Below are 8,963 nucleotides of genomic sequence, written 5' to 3' on the forward strand. Positions count from 1 at the left end.
TAGCAAGTGGTAGGACGAGAGGAGATGGCATCAAGTTGTGCTGGGGAGGTTCGGATTGGATATTAGGAAAATTTCTTCATGGAAAGGACTGTCAGGCAATGGAACAGGCTGCCCAGGGAAGTGGCTGAGTCACCATCCCTGAAAGTGTTTAAAAGACATATAGATGAGGTTCTTAGGGACATGGTTTAGTGCCAGTTAGGTTATAGTTGGACTCTATGGTCTTGAGGGTCTCTTCTAACCTAAATGGTTCTATGTTGGGGCAGAAAAATCTCCTAATCCCCTGTAAAGTCAGTCACTGTCAGAATATTCTCTCCATCTCCAATGCATCCCTCCCCACAGTGTGAAGTCAACATGTACAACTGAAGATTTTTCTGTCTCAGACAGCTGATCTTCATCTACCCCCTTGTTTGCTCTCACTTCAAATTGACCCAACTTCATTGGTAATTGCTGAGATTCAGATGCCTTCCCCAAGGTTTTGCTCTATGCTGAAGAGCATCCAACAAAAGCCGAGTCATGAAACGGGTTTCTTGTACTCTGACACTCTGCATTATCAGTTCCCACACTGTACAGCTTTGTGAATGAACCTCTTTGCTTTTTCCTTAAAGATGTTACTAGGCAGACAGGCACTGGAAGATCCTGTGCTCCAGAACTCAGGATTGCCCTATTTTCCAACAGCAATCCTACTCGATACTTCTCTTTCAGGCTTACCATACCTCCATTTTCCACCTCCAGTCTCAGGATTTTTTTTGTCAGGAATGAATTGTTTCCACCTTTCTGATAATATATGTCCAAAACCATAAAAAGATACTCTTTAGTACACTTTTCGTAGGAAATAGCAAATGCTGACATTGAGATTGCCAGATGATTGCCAGTTTTGACTGGTTGCAGGTGACTGAACTGATCTTTACTGAACTCAAATTTCGTTCTTGGGTGGAAGATAAGTAATTATTAGTTTAAGTGCAGGGGAAAGGAGCACATTTTTTTTTGCTGTAAACATTTCCAGACCCCTTCTTGCAAGAATATGGGTGTAACATGATAGTAACCTGGAAGTTGGTTTTACAGTACTTTGACTACAGTCCTCGTCTGCTCCTGTTCACTGTAAAATTTGTCCCCCCATCTCTGTTAAGCAGCAATTGTGCATAAACCATGCAAGCAGTGTGTTTAACTACAGCGTCCATTAAGCTGACTACATAAGAAGCAATGCCACACAGAGTGGTGCTACACGTCCTCAGATTCCTGTGTTGTTGCCTGTACAGACACACCTGTAATCACTCACGTGAGGCTATTAATAGAATGACATATCACTGTGACATCTGGTTTCCAAAAATGTAAGCAGTTTTAATTCCCTGTTTCTTGGTATGCAGTCTAAATGCTGTGTTGTCTTTTACATCTGGAATCTACTTCCATAATGCCACAAGGTGGCCTCCACACGATACAGCATTATTACATTCTTTACAGAATGACATACGAAAGCTTTTTTTTTGCTTTACTGCAGCACTGCTAATAGACCACCACAAAATGACACTCTTGTATTTCAAGCTCAAGAAGCAGTTCGCATGATATGTAGAACTGGTTCACATCGGACAGCAGATCAGAGCAACACAGAGCAGCTGCAAGCGCTTTGGCAGGATGGTCTACTACAGAAAATCCTGTTCAGGAAGCGAGTAACAGGTTCACACTCAGAGCAGGTCTGCAGGTTGTCCATGCTGCAGAGGGTCTGGGAAATTCTGGGTCCGAGGTGCACGGGGCTAGCGGCAGTTCAGCCAGTCTTCAGCATTTCCTTGTGTTATGCCACAGTTGCTTCTGTGCTAGGAAAAACTGAAGAAAAAGCCCAAAGGCAGCACAGAGCCTCCTTCTGGCTGGAAGTTCAGGCATTTCTGGCCCATCAAACTTGATGCTGGTTTTCAAGGAGCTGATTGACAAAAGGCCACTAATGATTGGTTTGCACCATTTCTAAGCCCACCTTTCCTTAATTTTGGGGGGTCTTTATTTTACACAATTTATAGTGAGACTTAGAACGATAACAATGCAATTTTAATCGGAATAACATTTTCTAGATGATAAACACTCTCTTTGGTGTATCAAATGTTGTTACAAAAACTATTACAGTGTGTGCTGTTAGCAAATATGGATTCAAATTAAATATGAAAGTAGTAAAACTTGTGCACTTGTATTATTTGTCAAAGCAAAAGAAACAAAGCTGGGCCTTCAACTCAATCTATTGTTTATAGAAAATAACAATGAATTCAGTTGGCTATTTCTTGATCTTGGAAATAAAGAAATGTTTCTGCCGTGCCTTTTTTTTTTTTCCTGAAGCTTTAGCTATTCCTACTGCTTATCTTCAGCAGTAGCTGTGGAAACTTTTTTTTTAAAACAAACAAACAAACAACCACCCACCCACCCACCCACATTCTGGCTGTTCTTGAGAAGCTGAGAACTGTAACTCTGCTTTGCTTTAAGCTCCTCCGTACATACTTTCTTGTACAAGACTGGCAGTTGATATATATAACCTTACACATGCACAGCTGATACCTGAGTTTAGCAGCTGCTGCTGCTTTGAAATTCAACACTTAGGAAAAAGCTATCAGCAGTTATTCTTCTATTATGTTGTTTCAGTGTATGGGTCCGTGATTCTTCTGTAACCAATTTCAAGCTACTCTTGAAACAAGCGACTTTTGTTGTTCTACCCTTAAATCTTTGCCTTGTTTATCTGAATGAAATAACTTGGAGGTGTGTTACACCTCTACTGCACTGTAAGAAAGCTAAACATGAATCTTGGTTATGTTTAATGTGCATTCCTATTTGCACTGGCTTTCATGCTGAACTGATCGGACTATGCAAGTGAAGACTTGCCTTAATGAGCCCAAGTTAGTACCTCAGAGAACTGCTCAAATGAACCACTGTGATGAATTGCACACATTATCTATCATTAATCAATGGCAAACAAGCTAATTTTCTATGCGTTGTTACAATGCTATTCAATGTGTTAAACAGCTTCATTAAAACAACATGATTAGCAGCTTTGCAATAAGTAGTAGTATTTCCTGTTTGACTCAAACATCAACCTTAGACTAGAGGTAAATAAGAGTCCTGTGGGAACACAGTGATTCTATTTTTTTTCTTTTTTTAAACCCTTCAATAGTTCAGCCTGAAGCAGGATTTGCCATTTCTCAGATCAGTGCTGTGGGGTTAAATTAAGTAATTTTAGATTCATAATACAAGCCTTATCATATAAAAATTTTTTTTCCAATTGCAGCATGAAGCATTGTACTTGTCATATAATTCATGGGTTTGGATGCCCAGATTTTTTTTCCTCAATTTTTTGAGCCATGTCAGAATGGGTCTATTGTGTATTTCTCATATAACAGTTTGTTAAGCTTTTGGAAAAAAACAGTAGCATAAGTGACCTTCAAATGCCTCTTCTCCTCCTCTAGCTACTTGCTTCATTATTTGTAACTGTATTTGACAGCAGGCTCCTGTGGGAAGCTCTGTATAATGTCTGGTGAAATCCAGGGCCTGCTGGAAGCAGTAGGTTTGCCACAGATAGCGGGAGCCCTGAATTTGATTTTGTATTTTGCTTTTAGAACTTTTATTTTAGGCAAATAAAACAGTGATCCACAGAATAGTTATTGCGTTATTTAATTTATAAGCCTTTAATGTCTCCTGCAAGCCTAAAGAATTCAGCAAAGTATCTTAAAAGTAGTGTTCACTCCAGGTGACAGAGACTCTAGTGTCTAGTTTAGAACTATTTTTTGCAAGGCTAAAGATGTGCTTTTAGATATTGACATGTCAAAATAAGAAGTACTGGAAAGGAGAAGCAAAATGAAATAATTGCCAGGGCTAGTTTGTATTCATGCAAGAGCTGGGGGCCAGGGGAAGGAGAAAGAAATAAAGTGTATAAGCTCTTAAAAATACACATCAACAAACTGAGAACCCAGGCAATACCTGTTCAGGAAAGCAGAAAATACAAACAACAAACCAAACTACATAACAAACTAAATAAAAACCACCAACTTGCTCATCTCCAAAACTGATAATCTTACTATACACGATGTCCCTTTCCCTATAAAGTAGGAGAAGGCTTGACGAAAAAGCAACTGTTTTAATGGCTGCAGCATAGCTATCTGGAACAGAAGCATTCTTCAGCAAGTCCCACTGCAGGCTTTTACACATCCGGTTACACAGCTGGACAGTCTCCGTACCAGACAAATGTGGGCACAACAAAAAAAAAAAGTCTGAGCTTGTACATTTAAAATGAGAAGATTCTCCTGGCATATGAAGCACATGGTGGCACCTTGACCTAGAAGAGACACATAGTGGAAAGAAAACCAGGTACTTTTACAACAGAATCACGGACACAACTTTAGGTATGAGTTTGGGACATCTTCTAAGGGAAGTTCTGCTAGGAAGGAATCCTACTGAGGGTTCAGCAAAAGGGTCTCCTGCTTCCTTAGCAGCGGTGATGCTGTGTCTGAAGCTCACAGGGAGCAGCAGACCTGAGCGCGCTGCTGCAGCCGCCCCACACATGCCACAACTCTGCATGACTGGTGGTGCCATCAGGAGAAAAAGGAAAAAAAATGAGACAGTAACTGTGGTTGAGGCTGGGTTCAAATACTCCCCAAACCAGCAGTTAGTGCTTACGTTCCTTTTATCTCATTGCTGGATGTGGGAGCAAAATGTAGGGCTTGCCAGAGTCATGCAACTCAAATTAGTTTTTGTCTCACTCAAGTATCTTACCGTTGAGATGGTAAAATTCAATTATACCGCTGCGCATACACCACAAATGACACTTCCATTAAAAACTGCAATACTCCTAAACACCTGTGAAGATACTATATCAGACCACTAAAATCAGTTCGAGTTCTGAATATGTTTCCTGGCCAAAAGACAACTTCAAATAAATGCCCAAAAAATCTGGCAGTTACACTGAACACCAGGAAACATGTGGGCAGCAGTATCTTGGAGATATACCTCAGAGCTAATGGACAGAACCTGCTCTGTAAGGTGTGAAAAACAGCATAAGGTTAACGATAATCAAATACTACAAAGGAACCACAGACTAACCCACTTCATCAGGAAAAAGTGTTAACGAGGATACCAGAACTGCAGTTAAACAGCTATGTCAATACAGAAGTCTATTGTGATCAGGGTTTAGATTTGGCGAGTTTATGGAGGGAGAACATCTTGCAGTTCCTTTCACATAAGCAGAATTCTTGGTATGACAACTGATCCAAATCAGACTCGAGTGAGTCACCAGAGGCTAAATTCCCATTTTCCAGAGCTCACAGAGAACTGTGAAATAAGGAAGCACGTGTCAGATGTACGTACACCAAGGCCTGCATACAGAAATGCTGAAACAGGCCTCGCTAGTCCCCAAGGTAAAGGCAAGCAAGCTGCCAGCCGTGCACACAGCTCCAAGGGCGTTCTCTTATTTACAGCCCTTCAGAGTAAGGTGGCTGAAGTCATGAACCAAATATTCAGACAATCTTAGAAAGTAAACCGCTAAGACACAAGGCACTAATCCTAAAACCCCATAACATCGGACTCCTCATTCAGAGCTCCATTCTTATGTACCTTTTTTAGTCAACAATAGGTAGTAGCATTCGTTGTCATCACGTTACAGCACTACTTCATGCTGGACACAAGCAAATTCAAGTTTTCCACCTTTTTTTTGGGGGGGGATGGCAGGGTGGGGCACGGGGGTGAGTGGTGTGGAGGGTGTCCTTCCCCCCTCTCACCCTTTTTTTGTTTTTAGCTCTAGTAGCAAGCTTCTCTGTTCAGCTGGGAAAGAACTAATACTGCTCTTTTGATCAAGAGTTACAGGATGGAAAGAACCCCATGTTACGACACATGCCACCAGCAGAAGCATAAATGCACTGGAGTGCAGAAAGAAGTGTAAAAATGGTACTTCTGCACAGCAATGAGTGCATCCACGTGCTGGCACAGCATTGTGTGACCAAGGCTAGTTAACATGTCCTCACTCTGCCCAACTGCCCGAGATCATTTTCTGTGGGGTCAGAAAGCCACCTTAGAAAGCATAAACTTGCAAAAATGAGAATTCAAGGACACACCAACAAATTTAAAGACCTGTATTCAGTGGGACGCCAGATGGGTGAAGAAATAATAATTAAGAAAAACCCAACAAACCCCCCCAACCCTCTAAAAAACACCCCTAAAAACCAAACCACTCACTTCTAAGCAGCATTTCTTCCTTACTAGTCACCAGCCTGCCACTTCTAAATATTCAGAACTGTGGGCACTTTTAATTAATACTTGGTAGAATACTGGTTGAATATTTACATATTTCATATATATTAAGAAATATTCCATATAATATATGCTTCATATATTAAATATTGTCTTATATAAAATATATGTATGTTTATAAAATATATATTGATATATTTTTATTTATATATACATTTATATACATACACACAAATGCACCAGCTTCATCTTAAACCTGTTAACTGAAATAGCTGCTACATTAATGTGCATCATTCTGCTTCTCTAGCGTTAATGTAAGGGGTCAAAGTGGCAGCAGGCACAGTTGCCATGTGTTACTCATCAGAAGTATAAGCCTCTAAGTTTTCATACTTCGATGACAGTAAGCTCACGATTTTGTGATGAGAAGGTCAAAGACTTCAGATACCAGACATCATTTGGGAAACCAGGTGTGCCAAATATGAAGGCATTTTATTCTCACTTGGGTAAGTGACAAGGTTGATGTGGAACTGGGAGCTCAGCCAAGCAGATGTGCTCCAACACGTCAGAGGGGTGGAAAAGCAGCAACTGGGAGGAAACGTGAGTGCTCTGCAAGAACCAAGTGTCCAGCCTTCCTTTGCAAAGTGCCTCTGTTGCGGAATTAGGCACGCAAGACTGGAAAGGCTTCCTGCATCAAACCTGAACCTTCAGTCATCACAGGCACCCTTCTCAGGTGCTGGGAATTTTTGTGCCATATCTAACACTTCCAGTTCGCTAGGTTTAATTTTATACAAGTCAGCTCCCTACACCAACAGACAGCAAGAGCAGGACACATCAGCCACAGTTCCAATGAGAGTTCACCTGTGCTCAAGCCCTCAATCCCCTCTGATTACTCAGGTCACCAGAGGACAGTAAATATTTTCAGAGAGACACCTTGCAGCACTACCCCATCATCCAAATAGCAAGAGGTCTCAAAATCTTAATCTTCAGAATTCCCTTTCTCTAGCAGAACGCACCCTGACTGTAGTGTTTTGGGTTTGTTGGGGGTTTTTTGTTTGTTTTTTAAATTTTTATTTTAAAGAAAGCAAATTCAGAGTTTTACTTAAAAGTACCAAAAGTTTCTTTAAGAAAATTTATTTCAGAAGACAGCTGCTCTGGTGGGCAGGGTTCACTTCACAACCAGCTACCTAGCTCATTCTTAGGCTAATGCTGGCTGTTGGCATATAATTACTCCAGCTAACACTTCAGTCGATCACTTATCTTAGTTTAAAAAAAACCAAACACCAAAACCAAACCAAACCACAAACAGTCAAGCTTTTAGACTTATCAGAACACAAGGCAGAGAATATTCATTAGTCCTGCTTGGCGTTACTACTTCACTAATAACAGACAATCGGTTTTATTACTGCTTGTATGATGATGGTTAAAATTGTAATTTTATTTACATTTTTCTGCAGCTGGAACATGGGGTGGGGCACAGTCATCCAGGAATGAACTAATGCAGCAAGGGTTGTTTTTCCTTTTCGGTCAGGAACTTTAAACATACACACATAAATGTCTATGCCTTTTAGCTTCAAGACAAAGTACTATGAGCACATATAAAAAGAAGTAGGTTTCTGCTCTCCAAACCAAGCACACGAACAGCTGCTTTCTGCATTCATTGTATCAGTTTCATCAGCATAGAAATGGCATTTTTGGTTTCTAACACCATCATTCCACTTTTATGTAGACTAAGTAAATAACACAGCTGATTCACATGCAATAAGACAACTTGACAAAAACAAAATACACGTTCTCCTGACAGCTGACTGGTTTTGTGCAACTTCTCAATTTAGAACCAAACATGCCACAGGCTTCTTGGATGTGGCAATCCTTCTCTGAAACAGCCTCTCTAAAAATGATTAACTCTTGCAGAAAACAAGTTTGTCTCATGCAGAAGAGAGGTGTAATGAAAGCCTGTTGCCGCAACAGACAAAAAGACCAGCTATTTTCCTGAATCTGGAATACTTACTTTACTAAGTCTTTCAATCCATGGAATATCTGAAAGACGACTGAAAAGTGGCAACTGCAACATCCAAACACAATTCAGACTTTTTGAAAGTGAAGCTCAGTAGGTTAAATGCAACTTGGAAAAGAGCCTTCAACCTAAATTACAAGAGCTATTTGAAACTGTCTGCAGGTGACTCTAAAGCAGGATGCTAGGGTGGGTTCGTATTCCAACACACCCACAAGAGCAGGCAGTCTTGGAATGTAACATTATCTTGATATTTAGATTTGGTTTTGTTTCACAATACTCATAGCGCTTACCTTAAAACAAAAAAGTAGAAAATGGCTGCAATCTCAGTAAAATCCACTAGTTCTGATTCTTTCAAGCCCATGCATATAGAAAAGAGCCCCTTTCCAAACTCAGAGAACACTGTTATTCACAGAAGTATACTAGAGTAAGTCACAAGCATACTTATTAAAGCATTTTTATGCATGTTTTGGCAGCTATCACTTCCCAAAGGGAATTTGAACGGCTTTAAGCACTGAAATTAAGACACAAGGAAAAAAAAAGGGGGAAAATGTAAACATGGCATGTTGTATTTTGTTACAACCAGATGTTCAAGGCCCCAACAGCTCATCTACACTGTAGTGCTCCAAGTAATGACTGAATTGAAGCAGTGATCTGTATGAACTGGAAACAACTACATACCACATTCAAACTGAAAGCAGATCTCATTTTATAGCAATTGCTCAGCAGCTATTATCAACAAAGA

The sequence above is a fragment of the Caloenas nicobarica genome, chromosome 5 (genome assembly GCF_036013445.1).
Source record: "Caloenas nicobarica isolate bCalNic1 chromosome 5, bCalNic1.hap1, whole genome shotgun sequence".
Classification (NCBI taxonomy): Eukaryota; Metazoa; Chordata; class Aves; order Columbiformes; family Columbidae; genus Caloenas; species Caloenas nicobarica.